This window comes from Triticum aestivum, chromosome 2A (genome assembly GCF_018294505.1).
Source record: "Triticum aestivum cultivar Chinese Spring chromosome 2A, IWGSC CS RefSeq v2.1, whole genome shotgun sequence".
Lineage (NCBI taxonomy): Eukaryota > Viridiplantae > Streptophyta > Magnoliopsida > Poales > Poaceae > Triticum > Triticum aestivum.
Genome location: NC_057797.1, coordinates 66,295,537 through 66,322,702, shown reverse-complemented (window position 1 = coordinate 66,322,702; position 27,166 = coordinate 66,295,537).

Genomic DNA, 27,166 nt, shown 5'->3' with positions numbered 1-27,166 from the left:
AGGAGCGGAGGGCGGCTCGGGAGGCGAAGCAGAAGTCAGCAGAGGCGCGAGCCGTCGCGGCCGCCAAGGCCCAGGCGGAGGCCGCAGACATGAAGAAGGAGGCGGAGGCCCTGCAGAACCAGCCTCCGCAGTTCGTCATTCCCCACTGCGCCGCGGCTCCCGACACCCTTGTGCCCCCGTTGGAGGAGGCCGGCCGCGGCCAGCCGGAGATGGAGAGGGAGGTGGCGCCATCGCCGCCGACTGGAGCGGGCCGAGGAGGCCGGCCTGAAGTGCCGCCAGTGCAGCCGGCTGGGGGCAAGCCGACCGTGGGAGGGGATCTTGTGATCTCGTCACCGCTTCGCCAGCGCGCGGGGAAGGTGACTTCAGCGTCGGACGCGCAGAAGACCGTGGACGCCGGCTCGTCTGCCCAGGACCTAGAAGCGGCCAGCGACAGCTCGTCGGGTGGACGTCGGGTGGCGGGACAGCCGTGCTGAATGTGGCGGCGCAGGACGTCCGGAGCCGGCTTTAGGCCCAAGCCACCGCGCTGAAGCAGTACACCCAGGAGTTTCTCACGACGCGGTCGGTTATTCGGGTGAGTCCTCCTGCTCCTTTGATTGCTTTTAATTTCTTCCGTGGGGGCGCGTCAGCGCACCCACTGGGTGTAGTCCCCGAGTTCCGATCCGGCTGCTGAGCGGGCGGCTTGGAACTTATTGGAAAGCTTGATTACCATCTTGTTCTTACTCACGTCCCTTGTCTTCTCTGCAGGAGTACCACAACCTCCACGCGGCCGCCTTCAACTCCCAGGCCCAGGAGTTGAATCAGAAAGCCACTGATCTGACCGAGAGCCGGAGTAAGCGCTTTGTTTTTCCTTTAAGTGGGGGCGCGTCAGCGCACCCACTGGGTGTAGTCCCCGAGATTCGGCCCAACTACCGAGTAGTCGGGTCAGATCTTTTCCTGATGACTTCTTTCTTTATATTGCAGGGGCCAATGCCGACTTGAGGAGCCAGCTGAGCGGAGCCCAGACCGCCCTTCGTGCCAAGGAGGCCGAGTGCACCGCCCTGGCTCAAGAGCGTGACCGCCTGGCCAAGAAGGTTGGCCGACCAGGAGGAGAGCCACAAGGCGGCCCTGAAGGCGGCGCAGGACAGCGAGGCCGCCCTCAAAGCCGAGTATGAGACCGAGGCGGCAAACTGGGCCGAGATGAGGCAGGCGCTGAGCCAAGGCTACAGCCAGGTGGAAGACTTGATTGATGGTAGGCCGCCTTCTTCTTTGCTTCCTTGCCTGCCTTCTACTATCTGATTCATTTTTTGATTTTGTGTCACTGCTTTCCTCTTTGTGCAGATTACTTCCCCGGTTACTCAGCCGCCGCCACCCAAGCCATCGAGGCCTACCGCGACACGCGACGGCAGGCGGGGGCCGAGATTGCGCCGAATGCCAGCCGGTCACTTGAGGAGCAGCTTCTGGAGCATCAAGCCCGCCTGCAGCCGGCCCATCACATGCTCCGCCGTCTTCAGCGCGCCGGAGCGCAAGTGCTGGCCGCCCTCTGGCCTGGTGAGGTGATTCCGCGCACCCCAAGTCGGACCGCCGACTAGCTGGAAGTCGCGGTCGGCCGCTTCGAGGCTTGGAAGGCGTCAGCAGCCCGGTCCGGCGCTGGGCGGGCTCTGGAGTTCGTCCAGGCTTGGTATCCTGGGCTGAACTTGGACCAGCTGAGCACCTGGCAGCAGGAGGCTGACGAGGAGCTGGAAGCGGTGCGGCCGGCTATCATCCAGCGTGCCTCGATGGTCGCCGAGTATACCGATACCAGCGCCTTTGCTGCTGAGGTGGATGACGCCGGCGTCGCTCAGCCGGAGGAGTGGTTCGGGCTGAACCCGGCCGAAGGTGAGGACTCGGCGGAGGAGATTGCCTCCAGTGATGAGGGCAAAGGGGAAGATGGAGAGGATGACGAAGACGCTGCGCCGGATGGTGAAGCGACTAGCCCGCCTCAGCCCGATCGTGCCTTTAGCAACGATGCCGAGACTCGCCAGCCGTTCACTCCTCCAGCCGGCACCACCGACTCTGCCAACCTGCCCAACTCGCCTGTTGTTCCCCTGGCTTGATCCGCCGTCCTAGCTTTCCTGCTTGTTACTTCTTTGAACAATCTATAAATTTGCGCAGTTCCACCCACTGGGGGTGTATTCAGACTATGTTGAATGCTGGCCTTTCGAAGGTCTTTTGTGTAAATATTATGCATGTGTTTGGCTTCCGTTTATGTTTGCTTTTTATCCTTTGGCTTTTTCCTTTGCCGTCTTCCCTTGGCCGCCGCCTTCCCAGCCGGACAGCTGCTCTGCAGTCTGTGGCCGGAGAAGGATTCGGTCGTTTTTTGGGAAGGCAAGTACTTGATCTTTCTTGGATTGCGGCAAAGTGAACGGGAAGCCGGCCAGCCGACTGCTCTGGTAGTCGGCTGGCGGGGTGGGAGGCCGGCTCGTGTTATATAAGTTCGTTAGTCCTTAGCCGTTTTTCGCGTGGGCATCCTTTCCTGCCCTTGGCTCTTGCCAGTCGGGCAGTCGTTTCTTTGAGCTGCGACTTTTGGCAAGAGGGGGCTTGGGTGCCGGCACACTACTTGTCTGGCTGCAGGTGGAACTACAGATATAACTTGAGGCAGCGAGTCCCCAGGCCGACTGGTCGAACCCGGTGCCGGACGAAGAAAGCAAGTGTAGCAACATAATCGTATGTGTGATACTCATCTTTCATAGATAAAAGAGGGTAGTCCCCGAGTACTCCTCGGGGCACCCCTTGTCTCATACTTAATACAAAAGGTAGCGTGCTACATACTGCTTTTTAACTGTAAAATCTTCGGAGGAGATTGGCGTTCCACGGTCGGTCCGACTCCTTGCCGGAATCGTCTCTCTTGCGTGCCTTCGGCTTCTGCGCGTTGATTAGGTAGTAGGAGTCGTTGTCTAAAGCTCTGCTGATGATGAAGGGGCCCTCCTAAGGGGCCGAGAGCTTGTGCTGGCCGGCTGGTCACTGGATTAGCCGGAGCACAAGGTCGCCCTCTTGGAAAGATCTTGGCTTGACCTTCCGGTTGTGGTAGCGGCGCAGACCCTGCTGATAGATGGCGGACCGACTGAGAGCTAACAGCCGGCCCTCTTCCAGCAGGTCGACACCGTCTTCTCGTGCTTCCTTGCCTTTCGCCTCCGTGTACATGGTGACCCGAGGCAAGTCGAACTCGATGTCAGTTGGGATGACGGCCTCGGCACCATATACAAGGAAAAAAAGGGTGAAGCCGGTCGATTTGTTTGGGGTAGTGCGCAAACTCCAGAGGACGGCTGGCAGCTCGTCGAGCCAGCAGCCGGTCGAACGCTCCAGTGGCACGACCAGTCGGGGCTTGATGCCGGAGAGGATGAGGCCGTTTGTTCGCTCGACCTGTCCGTTTGACTGCGGGTGGGCAACAGACGCTAGGTCCAGCCGGATGCCACGTGTTGTGTAGAAACGTGCCAGTGCTCCCTTTGCAAAATTTGTGCCGTTGTCGGTGATGATGCTATGCGGTACGCCATACTGGGTTATAATATCTGCGATGAATGTGACGGCAGTCGGCCCATTCAGCTTTTTGATCGGCTTCGCCTCAATCCACTTGGTAAATTTGTCCACAGCGACGAGCAGATGCGTCATGCCGCCACGTGCCGTCTTGAACGGCCCCACCATGTCCAGCCCCCAGACAGCAAAGGGCCAGGTGAGGGGGATGGTCTTGAGTGCAGAAGCCGGCATGTGTTGCTTGGAGCAGAAATACTTGGCACCCTTTGTAGTGTTTGACTAGTTCCTTGGCGTCTTCCAAGGCAGTCGGCCAGAAAAATCCGTGGCGAAAAGCCTTGGCGACGAGTGATCTTGAGGCTGCGTGGTGGCCGCATTCGCCTTGGTGGATGTCCCTGAGGATTGCTATGCCCTTCTCTGGTTCGACGCGGCGCTGGAAGACTCCAGTGACGCTACGCATAACAAGCTCTCTGTTGACGATTGTGTAGGCTCCGGCTCAGCGTTGAACTTGTCTTGCCGAGATCTCGTCGGTTGGCAGCTCTCTGTTTACTAAGAAGTTGAGGATGGGTTGGGCCCAGGATGGAGCTGTGACTTCTTCTATTGTCAGGACTGCCACTGTGATAGGGGCGGGTGGGCTGGGTAGTGAAGAGTTGGAGTCGGAGTCAGCCATCGCCTGTTGTGTTGATGTAGTCCCCGGGCCGACTGCAGTAGTCCCTGGGCCGAGTTTCGAATTCACCGGGCCGGGTGCGACTATGGCAGTCCCCAGGCCGCCTGTTGGAGTCCCCGCGCCGCCTGCTTGGTTTCCCAAGTCGGATCTGACTGCGTTGGGGTCAGGCGGCACGAAGATGGAATCAGACTCTAGAGACGGCTTGATAGACGGCTTGAGGAGACGGTGGAGAGAAACGCCGGTTGGTATGGCTTGCCGGGTGGATCCTACTCGTGCCAGGGCATCCGCTTGCATGTTGTCGGCACGTGGTACATGAAGGAACTCACATCCTTCAAAATATCCACTGATTTGCTGGACGAAGAAACGATAGCTTGCCATGTTTGCGTCTTTGGCGTCCCAGTCACTGGATGACTGTTGGACCACCAAATCCGAGTCGCCATAGCACAAGATCCGGCGGATGCCGAGTCCTTTGGCTAGCCAGAGCTCGTGTATGAGCGCCTCGTACTCGGCCACATTGTTGGAGGCGGCAAAATGAATTTGCAATGTATACTTGAGCTTGTCGCCCTTGGGAGAGGTGAGGACGATGCCAGCTCCCAAGCCGGTGTGCATCTTGGACCCATCAAAGTGCATCCGCCAGTGAGTGGAGTCAGGAGCCGGTGGCAGGTACTGGGTTTCGGCCCAATCGACGAGGAAGTCGGCCAGTGCCTGGGACTTGATGGCGGTGCGGGGCTGGTAGAAAATCGCGTAGGGGGCCAGCTCAATGGCGCATTTGGCCACTCGGCCAGATGCATCCCGGCTGCCTATGATCTTGGCAAGCGGGGCAGTACATACGACCGTAATGGGGTGCTCTTGAAAATAGGGCTTGAGCTTCTTGGCAGCGAAGTACACACCATAGCACATCTTCTGGTAGTGTGGGTAGTTCTGCTTCGAGGTGGATAAGACTTCGCTTAAATAATACACCGGCCTCTGAACCGGTTGAGCCCAGCCTTCTTCTGGGTGCTGGACTACGATGATAGTGTTGACCACCCGGCTAGTAGCGGCAATGTAAAGGAGCATGGGCTCTTTTTCAGCCGGTGCCGCCAAGACAGGCAGCGTGGTCAGCATCTTCTTTAGCTCGTGGAAGGCTTGGTCCGCCTGGTCGTTCCACTCGAAATGAGTGGACTTCTTCATGAGTCGGTAGAGGGGGAGGGCCTTCTCTCTGAGCCGGCTGATGAAGCGGTTCAGGGAAGCCAAGCATCCGGTGAACTTCTAGACATCCTGCAGCTTGGTGGGAATCTCCATTCTCTCTATGGCCTTGATCTTCATTGGGTTGCACTCGATGCCGCGTTCGGAGACCAGAAAGCCTAGGAGCTGGTCGGCTGGTACTCCGAACACGCATTTCTCGGGGTTGAGCTTGATTTGGAATCGGCGCAAGTTTTCAAATGTTTCTCTAAGGTCTTCCAGCAAGGTGTCGCGCTTGTCCATCTTCACCACAATATCGTCTACATAGACGTGAGCATTTCTGCCAAGCTGCTTGAGGAGGCATTTCTGCATGCAACACTGAAAAGTGGCACCGGCATTTCTCAAGCCGAATGTCATAGTCAGGTAGCAGAAGGCTCCGAATGGTGTGATGAAGGCGGTTTTTAGGCGGTCAGACGGATCCAGCTTTATCTGGTGGTAGCCTGAGTAAGCATCCAAGAAGCTCAACAGCTCGCATCCGGCTGTGGAGTCTATTACTTGATCAATCCTTGGCAAGGCGAAGGGATCTTTGGGGCAAGCCTTGTTGAGGCTAGTGTAGTCTATACACATGCGCCACTTGTTATTTTTCTTCAGCACGAGGACCGGGTTGGCGAGACACTCTGGGAAGAAAACTTCCATAATGAAGCCGGCTGCCAGAAGTCGGGCTACCTCTTCTCCTACAATCCTTCTCTTCTCCTCCGATAGTCGGCGGAGAGGCTGTTTGACTGGTTTTGCACCTTCTCGGACATGTAGCTTGTTCTCGGCGAATTCCTTCGGCACACCCGGCATGTCCTTGGGGGACCATGCGAAAATGTCCCGATTCTCATGGAGGAAATCGGCGAGCTCGCCTTCCTATTTGCTGTCCAGGTTTGCCCCGATGGTGGCAAACCTTTCTGGGTGATCTGGGTCCAGAGGTACCCTCTTTGTTTCTTTGGTCGGCTGAAAAGACCCTTGGGCACCACATTCCTTGGGGTCGGGGGACAGGGCCGGCTGCTTACCGGTCATGGCCATGACTCGGTCCAGTATCTTCTTCTCTTCAGCAATTACATGGGACTCGGCCAGTCGGCTGCTGGCACCCGCGCACTCAGAGGATTTCTTGTAGTCTCCGGCTACGGTGATGATGCCCTTGGAACTTGGTATCTTCATCTTGAGGTAGGCATAATGGGGTACAGCCATGAACTTGGCCAGGGCAGGTCGGCCAAGCAACGCGTGGTAAGGGCTCTCTAGATTCACCACTTCAAACCACACCGCCTCTCGGTGGAAATGATCCTTGTCCCCGAAGAGGACGTCTATCTTGATCTTGCCGATTAGGGAGCAGGACAAGCCGGGTACGATGCCATGGAACACAGTCCGACTGGGCATGAGCTGCTTTGTCTTGATGCTCAGCTTCTCCATGGTGTCGCGGTATAGGATATTGATGCTGCTCCCACCATCTATCAGCACACGAGAGAAACGGGTGGCTCGCCTTTCCGTAGCAAGGGTGGCGTCAAGAACTAATGCGTAGGAGCCGGGAGATGGCATCACCTCTGGGTGATCTATCCGGCTCCAGCTAATAGGCCTTTCGGACCAGTGCATGAATTTTGGGTTGTTGGAGGCGACTGCGTTGACTTCTTGGTGTTGTCGGCACCGGCTACGCCGATCTTCTAGCTGGCTGGTGAAGACGACGTAGGCGGCATGCTCGTCGGGGTACTCGTCTTGAACTGCCCCGACCGCTGGTCGAGCGGCCGGCTACGGAGGAGCCGGAGGCGGCTGACCAGTAGGCGGAGGCGGCGCCATCCCCTCACCCTTGGATATCCGAGTGAGCCAATGGCATTTTATGGTCATGTGGTTTGAAGGCTTTGCGCCGCTGTGAAACTTGCAGGGGGCATCAAGTGCTTGCTCGTAGGAGAAAGTCGGGTGCCAAGCCGGCCTGCCGCCCTTCTGCTTCTTGGGTGCGGGCCGTCCTTCGGGTTGTTCGTCTTCGACTGTGGCCACCTGCCGACTGGTGGAAGGCGGCAGGGGAGCCTTGCGCTTGTGGTCTGTAGGATCGAAAGTATGTCTAGAGGGGGGTGATTAGACTACTTGACCAAATAAAAACTTAACCTTTTCCCAATTTTAGTTCTTGGCAGATTTTAGCTATTGTAGGACAAGTCAAGCAATCATCACACAATTCAAGCAAGCATGCAAAGAGTATATTGGCAGCAGAAAGTAAAGCATGCAACTTGCAAGAATGTAAAGGGAAGGGTTTGGAGAATTCAAACGCAATTGGAGACACGGATTTTTTTCCCGTGGTTCGGATAGGTGGTGCTATCCTACATCCACGTTGATGGAGACTTCAACCCACGAAGGGTAACGGTCGCGCGAGTCCACGGAGGGCTCCACCCACGAAGGGTCCACGAAGTAGCAACCTTGTCTATCCCACCATGGCCATCGCCCATGAAGGACTTGCCTCACTAGCGGTAGATCTTCACGAAGTAGGCGATCTCCTTGCCCTTACAAACTCCTTGGTTCAACTCCACAATCTTGTTGGAGGCTCCCAAGTGACACCTAGCCAATCTAGGAGACACCACTCTCCAAGAAGTAACAAATGGTGTGTTGATGATGAACTCCTTGCTCTTGTGCTTCAAATGATAGTCTCCCCAACACTCAACTCTCTCTCATAGGATTTGGATTTTGTGGAAAGAAGATTTGAGTGGAAAGCAACTTGGGGAAGGCTAGAGATCAAGATTCATATGGTAGGAATGGAATATCTTGGTCTCAACACATGAGTAGGTGGTTCTCTCTCAGAACATATGAGTTGGAATTGTGTATGTGTTCTGATGGCTCTCTCCACGAATGAAGAGGAGGTGGAGGGGTATATATAGCCTCCACACAAAATCCAACCGTTACACACAGTTTTCCAATCTCGGTGGGACCGAATCAACAAACTCGGTCGGACCGAAAAGGTAAACCTAGTGACCGTTAGAGATTTTCGGTGGGACTGACATGCAACTCGGTAGGACCGATATGGTTAGGGTTTGGGCATAACGTAATCTCGGTGAGACCGATTACACAAACTCGGTGAGACCGAGTTTGGTAATAAGCTAACCAAAGAGTTGGTCAGGTAAACTCGGTGGGACCGATTTGCTCTTTCGGTGAGACCGAAAAGTTACAAAAAGGAAACAGAGAGTTTACACTGCAATCTCGGTGGGACCGATTCGCTCTTCGGTGAGACCGAAAAGTTACGAAAGGGAAACAGAGAGTTTGCAATCCCATCTCGGTGAGACCGAGATCCCTACCGGTAGAACCGAATTGCTAGGGTTTGGCAGTGGCTTATGACAAGTGAAACTCGGTGGCGCCGGATAGAAAGAATCGGTAGGACCGAGTTTGGCTTAGGGTTTAGGTCATATGTGGATATGGGAAAGTAGTTGAGGGTTTTGGAGCATATCACTAAGCACATGAAGCAAGAGGCTCATTAAGCAACACCTCATCCCTCCTTGATAGTATTGGCTTTTCCTAAAGACTCAATGTGATCTTGGATCACTAAAATATAAAATGAAGAGTCTTGAGCTTTTGAGCTTGAGCCAATCCTTTGTCCTTAGCATTTTGAGGGTTCCACTTTCACATCCATGCCATGCCAATCATTGAGCTTTCCTAAAATAGTCATCTTGGAATAGCATTAGCTCAATGAGCTATATGTTGTTATGAATTACCAAAACCACCTAGGGATAGTTGCACTTTCAATCTCCCCCTTTTTGGTAATTGATGATGTCAGGACCCCGACTCGATGTCACATTGATCTAGCCGGTAACACCTCATATCACTTTGCGGCCTCACACACGGTATCCCCACGGGTGTCGCCTTACCTTTGCCCGGGACCGTTTGCGCCTTTCGGCTCACGTATATGATAGTGTCGCTAGCATCCATATGATAAGGAGCCCGGGCTGACATGACTAGTCGTAAACCCAAAGTGGCACAGACTTACAGGGACAGGCATCCATGACCCAGCTTCGAACGTGTCGGTCATCAGCAAGTGGGTCCGGGCTGTAGCACTGGGCTAGCAGGACTCCGGTAAAGCGGGCTGTAGCGGGCTAACAGGACTCCGGTACTCAATGCGTGACATTTCCCCGAAGGGATAGACACAGGAACGAAGAAGGACACATGCCGGCCAGCCTAAGTGTTCCAGAGCAGTAGCAAGCTACCATGGCTCAGCGGTAACACTAGGAGACATTTCCTGGTAAGAGAGGCTACTAAAGATAAACAACTAGATAGTCAGATCCCACACATACCAAGCATTTCAATCATACACACAATATGCTCGATATGTGCAATTACAACGAAGCATCACAACATGACTCTACGACACAAGTACATTATTTAAGGCTCAGGGAGCCATACATAACATACACAAAGGTACGGGTCTCACGACCCAGCATTCAAGTCATACAGTCATACAAACCAACAGCGGAAGTAACTTGTCTGAGTACAGACAACTAGTAAAATAAAAGAGGCTTGGAAAGCCTAGCTATACTACGTGGTCCTTCACAAGCTCAGGGTCACCACCTGGGCCTTTAGCCTACTCGTTGATGTCAACGTCTACGTAGAACCCATCAGAAGGGGTTGCAGCGTCTTCTGTAAAATGTAATTTATAGCAACATGAGTACAAAGGTACTCAGCAAGACTTACATCAGATCCTACATACATGCATATTATCAAGAAGGGTTGGTGGAGTTATTGCAGCAAGCCAGCTTAGACTCTTGGCTAGGCTAACCTACGAGACTCCAACTTGAAATGGTTTTGCGCACACGAGTCCACTACTCACCAATTCAATACACTACCGAGGATCTACCTCCGTCTTCCTACGGAAGAGCCATCCTCGGCACTCACACTTATCTTGAGGCTTTTATTAGTTTCCATTTACTTGTCTATGAACTGTATAGGCAACCAAGTAGTCCTTTACCGCGGATGCGGCTATTCGAATAGATCATGATAACCCTGCAGGGGTGTACTTCTTCATACATGTTTCCACCACTTAGCGTCTGCACACGACATGTGCTCGGCGGGCTTCAAGCGAAATCCGACGTGGGTGTAGACCACGACCTACCTAAACACTTAAGCCTCTAGTCCAGGTTTATCGCCTATCCAGGTTCCATCCGCAGGGAGTCCGGCCGAGGTTTCCCATACGGCCCCGAACGATGTGAACAGGGTTCCCGAGATACCTAACGGGTATTCGGTACACCCGGCCACGTACCTACCGCATCACAGCCCACCCCTATGGTCAGCGCTGTCCACGGCCTCCAGTAGGCTACAAACACCAGAAACTACTTGCAACTCCTGGACAGAGAGCTAGGGTGAATAAGAAGTCGAGCGGGGTCATATTTCAGGGCCCAATGCATGGTAGTAGTTGTATCTCAAATCACACATACAGATCTCAGTGCTTAAGGTCGGCTTCAATGAAACAACCCACCATGTACTCCTACATGGCCTCTCATCGATACCTTTACCAAATCATGTTCACCACACCACTCTCATTACCGACATAATCATTTCACTCTAGCCCATCACCCAGATGAACCAGACCTGACACGACTCTAAGCATAGCAGGCATAGCAAGGTAGGAACAACACATACATATGGCTCAATCAACTCCTACACATGCTAGTGGGTTTCATCTAGTTACTGTGGCAATGACAGGTTATGCAGAGGAAATGGGTTCAACTACCGTAGCACACAGCAGTTTGAAACGCGTTGTCTTAATGCAGTAAAAGAGAGCGGAAGCGAGAACATGGGATTGTATCGATATGATCAAATGGTTGGTTGCTTGCCTGATGGTTCGATGCACTGATACGGTTCTTCGTTAGGATAATCACGGTACTCCTCGGAGGCAGATCCTGCCGCAAAGAACACCGATACACAACCATCACCAAACAATGTGCAACAATATGATGCATGCATGAAACATGGCAATATGAGTGTGTTGGGCTAATGCAACTAAGACCAGAAGGGTTTGAACCAATTTGAATCAAAGATTCATATTTCAAATTCAAACATGGCCTTTTAGAGTGCTTTTCCTTGTTCTGCATTAAACATCAAGTTAACTTGCTTAGTCATGCATGAAAATAGTACAGATGGATAGATTGGATTTTTCTGATCATTTTTCATATATAATTTGTCTGATTTGGAGTTACAGAATAAAAGTTATGAATTTTTGAAGTTTAAATTATATTCTGGAATTTCCTGATTTAATTTAAATCCAGAAATATATATATTGCGCCAGCATGACGTCAGCACGACGTCAGCGGTCAACTGCGGCTGGCTGGGGTCAAACCTGACGTGTGGGGTCCACACGTCAGTGACAGGGGGGTTTAACAGAGGTTAGTTTAATCCTAATTAAGAGTTAGTGGCGCTGGGGCCCACTGGTCAGTGTCAGGGTTAATTAACAGAGGTTGATTAAGTTTAAACTAATCCTAACCCGAATTAGCAGGGATGGGCCCCACTTGTCATTGAGCCAGGGGAGGTCAAACCCCCTGGTCAACCGGGGCTAACACGCCGGCGTTTAGCCGCCGGCGGCAGCAAACGCAGCGGAGGGCGCGGGATTTCCACTCCGGCGCCCAATCGAGCAGCGGAAGGCACGCGCGGGAAGCTGGGGCTCGCGCGCACCCACTGGTGTCCTCCGTTTCACCGGAGATGGCTTAGATCGACGGCGGCGACCACTTGGGCAGCGGCCGGAGTTCGGGCGCGAGCGGGATCGGGCTGCGGGGCACTGGGAGGCCACCTGAGGGGCTCGGCGGCACCCTCGTGGCACCGGGAGCACAATGGAAGGCTCGGTTTGGGCGGAGGCGGACCGAGACGGCGACGGCGACATGGACGGCGGCGAGAGGCTTCAGCCGTGGTGGGGAGGAGGGCTACAGTGAGGGAACGGGGGGGAGAAGAGAGGGGAAACGGAGAGGGGCTCACAGCGAGACCAGCGAGCGCGAGGACGAGGTCGGGGATGCCCGGTAGCTCCCGAATCGACGGCGAGTACCCACAGCGGCCGGAGGCGAGGATGGCGACGGCGATGGCTCCACGGGGTGCTCCGTCTTGCGTGGCTCGACGAGGAGGTAGAGGGGGTCGCGGCGGAGCTGGGGAGCGTGTCGGGGAGGCGAGGGGAGGCCGGTGGCGGCGGCTATGGCGAACGGCGGCGATGGGTGCGTTCGGACACGGGAGAGAGAGAGCGAGGGAGAGGAGAGGAAGAAACGGGGGAGAGTGAGAGAGTACGGGGGGGCGTGGCATCGTTCCAGGGCATCCAGACGAGGAGGGGAGAGGCAGGCAGGCAGGCGAGCTGGTGGCGTGGCGCGGTGGCGCGCGCGCGCGCCGGGCACGCTCCCCTCCCTCTGTCGAGGACAAAGACGACAGAGGAGGAGGCGGGCTGGGCCGCCTGCTGGCTGGGCCGGCCGGCTACTGCTGGGCTGCACAGGGAGGAGCCCCAGGTAAGCTTCTCCTTCTTTTATTTATTTTTGTTTTCTAATTTCTAACATTTGTTTTGATTTAAATAAAATATTAAATCATTTTATTACCTTATGCCAATTTTTGCAGGAGCTAGATATATTATTCCAGAGCTCCCCAACAGGTGGCATAATTTTTGGACATATATTAATATATATAACTAATATATTTCCAATGCAAATATTTATGCATTAATTCCAAATGCCCAAAATAAATACCTATGAGCTCTTAAAAATATTGGTTTGATTTTTATCTCTGTCCAATATTTTCAGAGAGCAACATGAGCATTTTCTTGGACCCTTTTGGAGAAATTTTTATTTGGGTCATTTTCAAAAATGATTCTGAGGGTTCACAAATCCCCATCTCAAAATTAAATGGAATTTTAAACATGATGCACACATGACTAGCTAGTCTAGGTCATACCAGGCTAGGGATGTGACAGATGACAACATATAGATCAAAGCTTCGACAAATGATAATAAGCATGAAATATATCGTCACTTTGAGAAGTATGTGACAAGTAAGAGCTCCCCCTAAATTTGTGCATATTTAAAATTTGCTTTGGACTGCAAATGCACAAAGAGTTAGAGTCATGGGTTACTCTTCCATGTCACATACATCTTGGTGGAGCGCTTAAAATGATAAGAATGAAATACATGCACTCATCACCAAGAATAGTGAATGATCACATAAGATAGATAAGATGATAATATTAAGCAAACATTAAGTGTAGCTTATGATCAAACACATGATCATCAATATCTCACGAGCAATGACATAGTATCTCACACAAAAGCAAACAAAGTTCGAAAAACCACCAAATAAAACACGAGAGAATAAAAGCAACACTCTCTCTCGAAGCCTATGATCTATACATTTTCTCCCCCTTTGGCAACAAGTTACCAAAAAGTTCCTAGAAAATGCATAGTGCTAAGTCGACACTCAGGCTTGATCTTCAGGTGGTGGTGGAGTCCGGAGCACTCCAAGGACGAAGCCTTCTGTAGACGTGGTCGGAGTCGAGGCTGAAGTGGACGCTGGAGCTGGTGGAACTGAGGCTATAGCTGGTGCAGACGTGGTGGCTCTGGGGTCAGCAACTGGCACTGCAGACAACCTCGGACCTCGTGGCACTCTGGCAAAGGCATCAGTTGTAGTCTTGCCTCTCCTCTCCTGCATGTCATCCTGGAGCTGCTCCACTGCAATCTGAATCTCTGGCACTTTGACATCCAAGTCATAGAACTTTTGTTCCATGATCCTCTCTAAGCTTGCCTGGTTCTGAGTTAGGGTGGCTAGTCCTTGCTCAATCCGCAGGGTGGATGCAATCAAGTAACCAAGCTGCTCTTTTTTGGTTTTCAGGAAATATTCAGATGCCTCCTCTTGAGTAGGCATCTTGGCAGCTTTCTCCTTCCTCGCCTTCTCCTTCTTGGCTTGTGCTTGGGCAGATGATGGCTCATTCTCAGTCATGACCACTTGATTATCTTCAAAGTCTGGACGGATGGGCAGGTGTTCCTTGTCCAATAAGTATATGCCCGTGCCCATCTTAGAGTTGATGAGCTCCTGAATCTGTGGGGCATATCCACAGCTCCTCTTCTGGTCTGCTGCTGTCCTCTTGATTGTTTCAATCATAAGGCTCATGACTTTGAATTTCTGTGGCACGTCAAAGATATGAAGCAAGTTGATCGCGTGTCCCCTGATCATCTTGTGATCTCCAGACTTGGGCAATAGGGTGTGCCTAAGAATCCAGTTGATGGTTGGCAGCCCTGACAGAAGATAGTGTACTGAGCCAAACTTGAACGTATCAAGTGCTTCATTTGGAATCTCCTTGTACATGTTTGACATTGAGTTGTGGTCCATCTTCTTCTTGGCATAAATGTCCAAGTCATCGTCATGCTCTTATGGGGCATTAATCAGATGAGCCCATTCAGCAACTGTAGACTGGTACCTCATACCCTCTGACATCCATACAATCCTGCCATCTGGATAGAAATGGGCTGTGGAGTAGAACTGCATGATGAGTTCCTCGTTCCACTTTGTGAGCTTCTGCCCAACAAAGTTCTCTACTCCACATGCCTTGAAGCTGTCCTGCACTCCAGGGTAGTACTCTTCGTTGTCCTTGATGTATTGCCAATCAACCCATCTCATATCACAGACAATTGGCTTCTTGTCTAGCAGCACTGTCTCATAAAAGTCTTGCTGCTCCTTGGTGTGAAACCTGTAGTCAACTGCAGTCCTTCTCCTTGAAGCATACGGGTCTGCTTCTCTCCACTTCCGGAGCCCTGAATCTCTCCTGAGTTTCATATCCTCAGCCACAGGATGAGCATCGTTGTGGTCTGAGATCTTGGGCTTGAGCTTTCTAAGAACATTCTCTTCTTCTTCTTCTGCAGCTTCAGGCACTGGGGCCTTGTTCTTCTCAGTAGCTGGGATGCTTCTTGTGTTCCTCTTTGGCTTTGGCTTTGGAGCTGGCTTGGCCTTGGAAGTAGTTGCCCCTGTTCTTATGGCATCACCCATCAGCTTGGGTGCCTTAGGTGCTGGTGCAGACACCTCTTCTTCTTCATCCTCATCAGAGGAATCTCTCCTCATGGAAGGCTTGCCAACAACTCTGGCAGTGGTAGTTCTGGCCCTCTTCTTTTTCTTGTCCTGGCCAATTTCTTCCTCTTCAGATTCCATGATGGAAGCCTTGCCAAGCACTCTGGCTACAGTTTTCTTCACCCTTTCTTTCCTTTTCTTGCCTTCAGCAGCAACTAGCTCAATGGGAGTGGGCTTCTCAGTTGAAGCTTTGGCCTTTGACATAGGCTGCCTTCCTGCTGGCCTTTTAATCTTCATCCCTGGTTTTATGCCCTGTGCTGGCTCAACTCTCTTGGAAGTTGCTTCCTCTTCTGCCACATAATCCTCATCTTCTGAGTCTGAGGTTCTCTTCTTTCTCTGTCTTGTGGCAGCTTTAGGCAGATTGCTAGGGGTGCTCCTGCTGCCATCATCTGAGGAACTTGAGGGACTAGTGCCCTCACTCATCTGCACTTCCTGCTCTGACAAGTTCTGGCTATCACTTTGGTCTGACATGATGCAAACTCTGACTGCTGACCCTGTGAATAGGTTATAGATGAGATAGAGTGGATAAGCATCACAAAATGCAGAGATTTTTGCAAAAGAATAATTCAAAAACTTAGTTTTAGTTTCCCACTGAAAGCATCTCGGGTCTACCGATTTCTAAACTCGGTGATACCGAAGCAGTTTTGGCACCTAAACTAGTGAACTCGGTTAGACCGAGTCACAGTTTGGTGGCACCGAGACTGCTAGGGTTTCATAGAGTTCCAAAATCGGTCACACCGATAAGTAATTCTCGGTCAGACCGAGTCTCACTTGTGCAATGGCATAAGCCAAATCGGTGGGACCGAGTTTTTCAACTCGGTGGGTCCGAGATGGTTTCGGCGGAAACCTAACCCTAAAATTTTCGAATTAAACCTAATCTACGAGTTCATTGACTGGATAGAAGTTTAACAAACGTGGCAAGAATCATGATGATCACAATGTGCTAAGAATCGGATTGGAGAATAGCACAAAGATCGAGTCCATACCCTAGTTCGGCGGAGACTCGCTACGGCGGCAACGGCGGGGTTGAATTTCTGTTGACGGCGACGGAGACCAGCGACTGGAGGCGGCTGGCGGCGAGGGGACGATCCGAAGACCAAGTTTGCAGAGCAGGCTATCGCACGGGCGAAGGGGTTCGGAGAAATTTCCAAATTTTTGCCCGTGACTATATATAGCCCGACCCTGTCGGTGTGACCGAGTGAAACAACTCGGTGGCACCGAGATGCAAAACTGTATACAGTTGTTGCAACTCATTGTGACCGAATGGTTCAAATCGGTTGCACCGAGATCGAAAACCTAGATCAACTTAATGATCTCGGTAGGACTGAAAGTAGGGTATCGGTCAGACCGAGAATCATAAAGAGGTTTTGGAAGTTTAAGTCTATGACGAATCGGGGACTCCGAGCGCTCCTCACACAGAGTGGTTCGAATCTGACTTGATCAAATTTTGTGATGTAGCATGAATAGAGTTTGAGACGAGAAAAGCATAGATAGCTAGAGGAGGTTCTTAGGCATTCTTGTCCATCCACTTGGCAAAAGGAAATAAAACCAAACAATCAAAACAACAAGTGGATGTCCTCGAATGAGTAAAATATGCAACCAGCATGCTCACACAATAAGATGGCAAATGAAATATGTGACAAGGCATGCACAACCAATTCTAGCATCTATCAAGCAATTTGCGATGACAAGGTCATCTATATATGAGTATATTGACTTAGGAGTCAAGTGAGAACACTTGATCATAGGTCATACTCATCGCTTAAGCTCAAGTGGGGTTACCACTTTTACATAAAGCATTGTTGTGTTCATATCTTTAGAGTTGCTTTAGCTCAAGTCTTAGAGTAAAGCTCCCCCTAGATGTGATATCCCCCCTTAGAGGGATGAACTAACCTCGGGTTTTGTCGATGATGACTTCATGTAGATGTTGAAGATGTGGATGCTCAATGTTGATGTAGATCACTTGGAGCTATCCATTTGAGTGAATTGCACTTTCAATACCTACATGGGTTAGTCCCACAAGAAACAAACAAGAATATCCATAGACATAGAGTGATGCACACACAAGATGATGTCCATGAAAACTTTTAGGTTACCTTGTCCCTTGTCTTACCAACAAGAGGGTTTGTGACTCCTTGAACTAGTGCAAGATGTGGAAGTTGATTGCACTTGTTCTTGCCAAAATGATAAGAGTGAAGTATGTTGGCGGAGTCACCCTCAAGAACTCTCTAGTTCTTCTTCTTTTGGATCCACACCATCTTGATGGGAATCCTTGGAGTTGTAGTCGTACTTGATGAAGTGGAACTTGAAGTAGTCTTGGGAATCCACTTGACTAAGGTCTTAGGAGCTTCTTCAAATGCATCAATTTCCTCTTGAAGCTTGTCCTTGCCTTTTTGCTTGTAGTCTTGTGGTGGAAGATCATCTTGAGCTTGTGTCCCCTTGAAAGAAGTATCATACTTCTCTTGTTGAGGAACAAACTTTGTCTTGGGGTATTGATCTTCTTCCCACTCAACTCCATTGGCATTGAACTTTCGTTCAAAACCAACACCTTGATTCTTCCGGTGCATTCCTTGCTTGCGCACAATTTCCTCGAATTGCTTACTCCCGACAAGGCTTTTGTACACTCCTTTCTCTATAATTCCCTTCAATAAGCTATTTTCTTGATCAAGTGTAACTTGGCTAAGAGAATCATTAGTGGAATCAAGAGAACTACTAGAAGCAACAATATTGGATTTAGCATGATCATTGTTACTGCTAGAGGAAGAATCTTTCTTGTTCTTGTTACTAGACTTGACTTGAGGCATGTAAGTGGATAAGAGTAAACGCTTGGCAATGTAAGAAGAACTTTTCTTGCGGAGATCATCATTGATTGCTTTTAAGAACTCATGCTCTTGCTCAAGATTGAGCTTTTCAAAGCGTAATTTCTCATGAGCTCTTAAAAGTTCTCGATGATCTTCGAAGATAGTTTCATGAGCTAACTTAAGAGTGTTTAGTTCTTTAGTTAGAGCCTCAATCTTCTCCTTATCATTGTCATTCGTTTTATCTTGATTAGCATGATTAATTGACGTTTCATCATAGTATTCATCACTAGAGTTGTCAACAAGCAAATCATCACCTAACAAGTCATCTTCATCACTATTGAAATCAACATACTCGGGGTGTGTTACCTTAGGACCTTTGGCCATGAAGCATCTTCCAATTCCTTCATTTGGTGAGTCAAATATGTCGTAGGAGTTGGTTGACACAAGTGCTAGACCGGCAACACCTTCATCTTGAGTATCTTCGGAGTCGGAGTGATAACTTCTCTCGGAGTGGCTGTCGGAGTTGGAGCCGGATACCCATTCACCAACATGAGCTTGATGTCTTCATTTTGTGTAGCTCCTTGATGATTTTTCCTTCCTTTCCGAATCCTTGCTTCTCCGTGAGTATCTTCGTTCATAATGATCATCTCTACTCCTTCTCTCTCTTGGTGGTGATTCTTTGCTTCTTCTTTTTGGAGAATCTTCTCTTCTCTTGTAGGGAGCCATACACTCATTGGAATAGTGTCCGGGTCTTCCGCAACTGTAGCAGTTTCACTCTCGACTAGAAAATCTTTTGTCATTGTAGGACCTTGACTTGAAGCTTCTATCTTTGCTTCTACTCTTGTAGAACTTGTTGAAGTTCTTCACCATTATGCTCAATTCTTCATTGAAGTTTTGTTTCTCAGTTGATGATGTAGGGGCTTCACATGAGGCTTTGTAGGCACCACTAGATTTGTTGTGAAGTTCCTCTTTATCCGTACGTGACATCTCATGAGCAACAATTCTTCCAATCACCTCCGTTGGCTTGAGATCTTTGTAATTGGGCATCATTTGGATCAATGTGCACACGGTATCATATTTTCCATCCAAGGCTCTTAGAATCTTCTTGATGATGAATCTATCGGTCATCTCTTCACTTCCTAAGCCGGCAATCTCATTTGTGATGAGAGCAAGCCTAGAGTACATTTCAGCGACACCTTCACCATCCTTCATTTTGAACTTGTCAAGTTGACTTTGAAGCACATCCAACTAGGATTCCTTGACGGAGTCGGTACCTTCGTGCATATCAATCAAAGTGTCCCAAATTTCCTTTGCATTCTCAAGACGGCTGATTTTGTTGAATTCTTCGGGGCACAATCCGTTGAAGAGAATATCACAAGCTTGAGCATTGTATTGCAACATCTTCAACTCATCCGCGGTAGCTTCACGGTTTGGTTCTTTCCCATCAAAGAAGTCACCTTGCAAACCAACACACACAATAGCCCAAACGGCGGGGTTATGTCCAAGAATATGCATTTTCATTTTATGCTTCCAACTAGCAAAATTAGTACCATCAAAGTAAGGACCTCTACGGTGATAATTTCCCTCGCTAGACGCCATACTCTCCTAGGTTGTGAAACCAAGGCTATGACCACCAAAAGCTATGGAGATCAAAGCAAATGGAGACCAAAGCTCTGATACCACTTGTAGGATCGAAAGTATGTCTAGAGGGGGGGTGATTAGACTACTTGACCAAATAAAAACTTAACCTTTTCCCAATTTTAGTTCTTGGCAGATTTTAGCTATTGTAGGACAAGTCAAGCAATCATCACACAATTCAAGCAAGCATGCAAAGAGTATATTGGCAGCGGAAAGTAAAGCATGCAACTTGCAAGAATGTAAAGGGAAGGGTTTGGAGAATTCAAACGCAATTGGAGACACGGATGTTTTTCCCGTGGTTCGGATAGGTGGTGCTATCCTACATCCACGTTGATGGAGACTTCAACCCATGAAGGGTAACGGTCGCGCGAGTCCACGGAGGGCTCCACCCACGAAGGGTCCACGAAGTAGCAACCTTGTCTATCCCACCATGGCCATCGCCCATGAAGGACTTGCCTCACTAGCGGTAGATCTTCACGAAGTAGGTGATCTCCTTGCCCTTACAAACTCCTTGGTTCAACTCCACAATCTTGTCGGAGGCTCCCAAGTGACACCTAACCAATCTAGGAGACACCACTCTCCAAGAAGTAACAAATGGTGTGTTGATGATGAACTCCTTGCTCTTGTGCTTCAAATGATAGTCTCCCCAACACTCAACTCTCTCTCATAGGATTTGGATTTTGTGGAAAGAAGATTTGAGTGGAAAGCAACTTGGGGAAGGCTAGAGATCAAGATTCATATGGTAGGAATGGAATATCTTGGTCTCAACACATGAGTAGGTGGTTCTCTCTCAGAACATATGAGTGGGAATTGTGTATGTGTTCTAATGGATCTCTCCATGAATGAAGAGGAGGTGGAGGGGTATATATAGCCTCCACACAAAATCCAACCGTTACACACAGCTTTCCAATCTCGGTGGGACCAAATCAACAAACTCGGTCGGACCGAAAAGGTAAACCTAGTGACCGTTAGAGATTTTCGGTGGGACTGACATGCAACTCGGTAGGACCGATATGGTTAGGGTTTGGGCATAACGTAATCTCGGTGAGACCGATTACACAAACTCGGTGAGACCGAGTTTGGTAATAAGCTAACCAAAGAGTTGGTCAGGTAAACTCGGTGGGACCGATTTGCTCTTTCGGTGAGACCGAAAAGTTACAAAAAGGAAATAGAGAGTTTACACTACAATCTCGGTGGGACCGATTCGCTCTTCGGTGAGACCGAAAAGTTACGAAAGGGAAACAAAGAGTTTGCAATCCCATCTCGGTGAGACCGAGATCCCTACCGGTAGAACCGAATTGCTAGGGTTTGGCAGTGGCTTATGACAAGTGAAACTCGGTGGCACCGGATAGAAAGAATCGGTAGGACCGAGTTTGGCTTAGGGTTTAGGTCATATGTGGATATGGGAAAGTAGTTGAGGGTTTTGGAGCATATCACTAAGCACATGAAGCAAGAGGCTCATTAAGCAACACCTCATCCCTCCTTGATAGTATTGGCTTTTCCTAAAGACTCAATGTGATCTTGGATCACTAAAATATAAAATGAAGAGTCTTGAGCTTTTGAGCTTGAGCCAATCCTTTGTCCTTAGCATTTTGAGGGTTCCACTTTCACATCCATGCCATGCCAATCATTGAGCTTTCCTGAAATAGTCATCTTGGAATAGCATTAGCTCAATGAGCTATATGTTGTTATGAATTACCAAAACCACCTAGGGATAGTTGCACTTTCATGGTCGTTCTGGTGCGGGCGTCGGCTGGATTCTCCAGCCGGCGTCTTGGGACTCGGAGCGAGCACCTTCCCGGAGGCGTCTACTCGAAGCTCGGTCTTCATCGAGGAATCGGCTGTGGCGTATTTATCAGCTATGACCAGTAGCTCGTCAAGCGTAGTCGGCTCGCCGCAGAGGAGTCGGTGCTTGAGGAGGGTGCCTTCTCGGCACCCGGCGGTGAAGTACTCTATAGCTTGGACCTCGTGCACTCCCTCGCAGGAATTGCGGAGCTCGGCCCAACGCGTGAGGTAGTCGCGAGTCGATTCGTTGGGCCCTTGGATGCATAAGGAGAGCTGTCGGGGCTTAGGAGCCCGCTTGTAGGTGCTGGTGAAGTTGCGTATGAAGGCTTCAGTGAAGTCTAGCCAGCTGTTGACACTGTAAGGCTTGAGGCTGTTAAGCCAGGTGTGCGCCGTGCCTTGGAGCATGAGGGGCACATATTTTATGGCAACATGCCTGTTGCCGTTTGCAATGCTAACCGCGGTGAAGTAGTCGATCAACTAATCTTCCAGCTTCACGGAGCCGTTGTACTTGGGCGTGTCTCTTGGGAGTGAGAACCCTTTGGGGAAGGGCTCATCGCGGATGCGGGGACCAAAGCAAGTGGGGCCGACATCATCTTCTTCTTCTAGGGCCAGGGATCACGCAAGGTGGTCGATCCAGTGGCGGGCGTCACTCTCGCCGACTCCTTTGCGGCAATCCAGCCAGCCGCTGAGAGTCAGGTGCGTGACAGGCGGCGGGGTAGGGTATCTCTCCCCACGAGGCGGAGGAGGAGGAGGGTTGCCCCACCACTCCACGGCTCGAGGGCGGCCCTCGGCGTCACGCTCGATGGAGATTCGAGTCTGACTGCGGCTGGCAGCCGGCTCCTTCTCTTTTCTCACGCGGGTGTTGCCCGCGGTCGGTGTTTGGGACGTCGCACTGTGCTCTTGGCGCGGGGGAGGACTCTCGGCACGGACGCCGGCTTCATGCCGCTCTGTGGCCGCGTCGATAAGTTGCTGGATGCGTCTGGTCATGTAAGGGAGCTCATCAGGCCCCAGCCCATTCAACTCGTCTGCGGCCGCCTGGGCGGCACGCAAGTTCTCGAGAGGCGTGGCATAGACTGGGCGGTCTGCTCCCATCATGTCGGCGATAGCCGCGCCGTGTTTCTTGACGATACCGACGCGGCTCGGCCCGTCGGGAGGCGGCGTGCCGAAGGCAGCTCGGTCGACCTCGCGCTGGTGCTCCTCGATGAGGCGTCTCATGGTGGCGAGCCTCTGGCCCTCCGCAACGAGGGCGAGGCGGCGCGCCTCCAACGTCTTGGCGTCCGCGTCCGTGTCGTGGGCGTTTTCGCCTGAGGGGGCGTCGTGGCTGATAACCAGTACCTCGGTGATGGCACTGCCGCTGCTGTCGGCTCGAGGAAGAGGGTCGTTGAAGACCACCATGTTGGTGGGGAAGGCGTCAAGGGATGTTGTGTCGGAGTCGACAAGCATCGGGTCAGTGGAGCCAACCGACTCCAAGTCCACGGCAAGCTCGCCGGAGACGTGGAGTTGATCGAGGAGGCTGACGAGGTGGCTCTCAGGGCAGTCTGTGCCCGCGTCGGATGCGGGCTCGTCGGAGATGCGAGCCTCGCCAAGAAGATCGGCGAGGCAGCTCGTCGCGCAGGCGTCGGCGATGTCTTGCAGCGCGTTGGGGCAAGCGCCATCGGGCGAGCCAGGCTGGCTACGCATGTTGGGAAGGAAGAGGGTTCCCGTCTAGAGCAAGTCTCCGGACGACGGTGCACCTGGCCCCATGGTGGGCGCCAAATGTCGAGTGGTTGGTGCGACATATGCTAATGGATGGCTTATCATTGTGGGAGCCAATAAAACATCGTCGGTGCCTGGAAACGGGATAAGGTGAAGACATGCACGCCGGCGAATCTTACCCAGCTTCAGGGCTCTCCGTGGAGATAACACCCCTAGTGCTGCTCTGCGGGGTCTTCGCATGATCACTAACTCGATGGGTAGCTACAGAATGCTCCTTGAGTTGTTCGGTGAAAGGATGAAGGAGGGCCTGGCCAGCCCACTCCTCTTCTCCTTGTGGTGACTAAAATCTATCCAAAGAGCGATCTCCCCTGCATGGGAACCCTGGGGGTTTATATAGGCCTACCCCCCAGGGTACAATGGTAACCCAGCTGGGCGTGGGCCCTAGCCGTCTGTGTCTACGCCCGCCGGCTTCTCCACCGACTGGTGGGGCCTGCCGACTGGTGGGCCTGCCGGCTGCCGACCCTTTGGTTGATAGGCCGGCCCCACCGCTCGGGGGTCTTGTCGGGGGCTGGTTACTATTACCTTACCCCTGGTGATGATGGCTTTGTCGTGGTAAGCATGGCTACAGTGCCGCCGCGAGGCAGCTCATCACTGTAGCCTTACCTTCTCTTGTCTCCTTAATGGAGCACCTCCTTGGAGGGAGAGAGCTGGCTGGCTGTTGGAAGCCGGCCATACCCTTGGCCGACTGTGGGAAGCCTGGCCGCCTTTGGGATCTCCCTGACCGAGGGGGCCCGCCACCCATGGTTCGTACTGACCGCTCGCTGTGGGTGATGTCACGATCATCGTGGCAACAGTGCCGCGCCGGACGGGGATGGCCGCCGCGTACGGTGCACTGTGGTCAGGCGTGCGCCGGGATTCGGGGGTGGCAGGCTTAACTGTAGCTATGCCTCGTCTTGTCGCCGTTATGTGGGTGCAGACTCTGAGGGCAAGATCTTAGCCGCCTGCTGAGGGGCCGGCTCCTGGGAGTCGGCCCTTTTATGGCCGGCTTCTGGAAGTCAGCCTTCTCGTGGTCTTGTTTCTCAAGGATTTCAGGGCTGGGCCGCCTTCGCGCAGCCGGCTTGAGAGGTAGCCGGCTAGGGGAAGGCGGCCCCATGTCTTGGACGCTTGGAGGCTTGATCGGCCTATAATTTTTCTGAAGTGCCAGGGGAAGCCGGCTAGGCTACCCGTGGTCATTTACTCTGACAGAACCTTTGTATCCTGAAGGCCACCCTAAGAGAATTGAGCAAGATTCTCAGAGAAATAATATAGTTGTACCTAGTTCTTCTAAAAAGAAGAAAAAGAAAAATGATAGGACTTTGCATGCTTCTAGTGATCCTATTGTTGAAACACCTGAGAATCCAAATGATATTTCTATTTCTGTTACTGAAACTCAATCTAGTAATGAACCTGGAACTAGTGGTAATGTTAATAATAATGTTCATGATGATGCTCAACCTAGTAATGATAATGACATAGAAATTGAACCTGCTGTTGATCTTGATAACCCACAATCAAAGAATCAACGTTATGATAAAAAAGATTTTGTTGCCAGGAAACATGGTAAAGAAAGAGAGCCTTGGGTTCAGAAACCCATGCCTTTTCCTCCCAAACCATCCAAGAAAAAGGATGATGAGGATTTTGAGCGCTTTGCTGAAATGATTAGACCTATCTTTTTGCGTGTGCGATTAACTGATATGCTCAAAACCAATCCCTATGCTAAGTACATGAAAGATATTATTACAAATAAAAGAAAGATACGGGAAGCTGAAATTTCCACCATGCTTGCTAATTATACTTTTAAGGGTGGAATACCAAAGAAACTTGGAGATCCAGGAGTACCCACTATACCATGCTCTATTAAAATAAACTATGTTAAAACTGCTTTATATGATCTTGGAGCCGGTGTTAGTGTTATGCCTCTCTCTTTATATCATAGACTTGATTTGAATAAGTTGGCACCTACTGAAATATCTTTGCAAATGGCTGATAAATCAACTGCTATACCTGTCGGTATTTGTGAGAATGTGCCTGTTGTAGTTGCAAACGTTACTATTTTAACGGACTTTGTTATTCTTGATATTCACGAGGATGATAGTATGTCTATTATTCTTGGAAGAACCTTTTTGAATATTGCAGGGTTGTTATTGATGGCACTAAAGGCAATGTCACTTTTCATGTTAATGGTAATGAGCATACGATACACTTTCCGAGGAAACAACCTCAAGTTCACAGTATCAATTCTATTGGGAAAATGCCATCGATTATATTTGGAGGTTTTGAATTTCCTCTTCCTACTGTCAAGAAGAAATATGATATTCTTATTATTGGGGATGTGCATATCCCCGTTGAGGTAACATAGTGTTATTCGAAATTTCTCCGGATCCATGTTATTCAGAATGAGTTCGTTAACAAGACTTGATCAACCTTGTTAGTGGATTCCTTTTGATGATCATGAGATGGATGAAACTAGAAGGCACGACCTTCTGTACCCCACTTTTACTTTTTGTTAATTATATTAAATAAAATAAAATAAATATTTTTCTGTTTGTTATCTGATTATCCATGCAATATAAAAATACCTCGAAAATAAAAGTTCTCCAAATGCCCTGAAATTTAAATATGCTTTTTTCCAGAATATTTGAGAATATTTGGCACAAAGAACACAGCAGGGGGGTCAACCACCGGCCCACGAGGGTGGAGGGCGCGCCCCCCTGCCTAGTGGGCCCATGGTGGTCCTCATCCATTTATTCCTGCACCCACACACTTCATCTTCCTCCCACAAACACAAATATCCAGCTCAAGCACCTCTCACAAAACTGCTTGGGGAGATTGTTCCTTGGTATGTGACTCCTCCATTGGTCCAATTAGTTTTTGTTCTAGTGCTTTATTCATTGCAAATTTTTGTTGCTTAGGTGACCCTGTTCTTGAGCTTGCATGTCAAACTTATATGGTTCCAAGTAGTTTTGATGCATGATATAGGCTCTAGGCACTTGTAGGAGTAGTTGCTATCAATATTATTGAGTTTGGTTTACTTTTATTTTGAAGTTACTAAAACAATTCAGAAATTTTCAGAGAAAGAAAAATGCTTAGGAAAATGTTCCAAGGTGGTTCCTCAAGGAAGCAAGGACCCAGGCTTGCAATGCGTGATGCTGATGAAGAGCCACCAAGAGACGCTCCAGTGCGTCCTTGTGAATGGCCTTCTGAGAACTTTATGGATCGGGCGGGAATTAAGGAAGAATTCAACGCATATTTGTGTAACGCTGATCTCGTGAGCTTCGAGGAAGAGAAGTGCAGCTAGTATCACAACCTCACCAGTACCTTTATGAGGAGGTTTGAATTTTCAACTTCATGTAATTCTCCAACTGTCCTGTTTGATCTTTATGATAAATATTACACTATGGACTTAGAGGATTTTACCTCTGTGTCGGTGTCAAAACCGGCGGATCTCGGGTAGGGGGTCCCGAACTGTGCGTCTAGGCCGGATGGTAACAGGAGGCAGGGAACATGATGTTTTACCCAGGTTTGGGCCCTCTTGATGGAGGTAAAACCCTACGTCTTGCTTGATTAATATTGATGATATGGGTAGTACAAGAGTAGATCTCCCACAAGATCAAGGAGGCTAAACCCTAGAAGCTAGCCTACAGTATGATTGTTATATATGGAGTTGATTGCCTACGGACTACAACCCTCCAGTTTATATAGACACCGGATAGGGTTAGGGTTACATAGAGTCGGATACAATGGTAGGAGATCTTGAATATCCGCATCGCCAAACTTGCCTTCCACGCCAAGGAAAGTCCCATCCGGACACGGG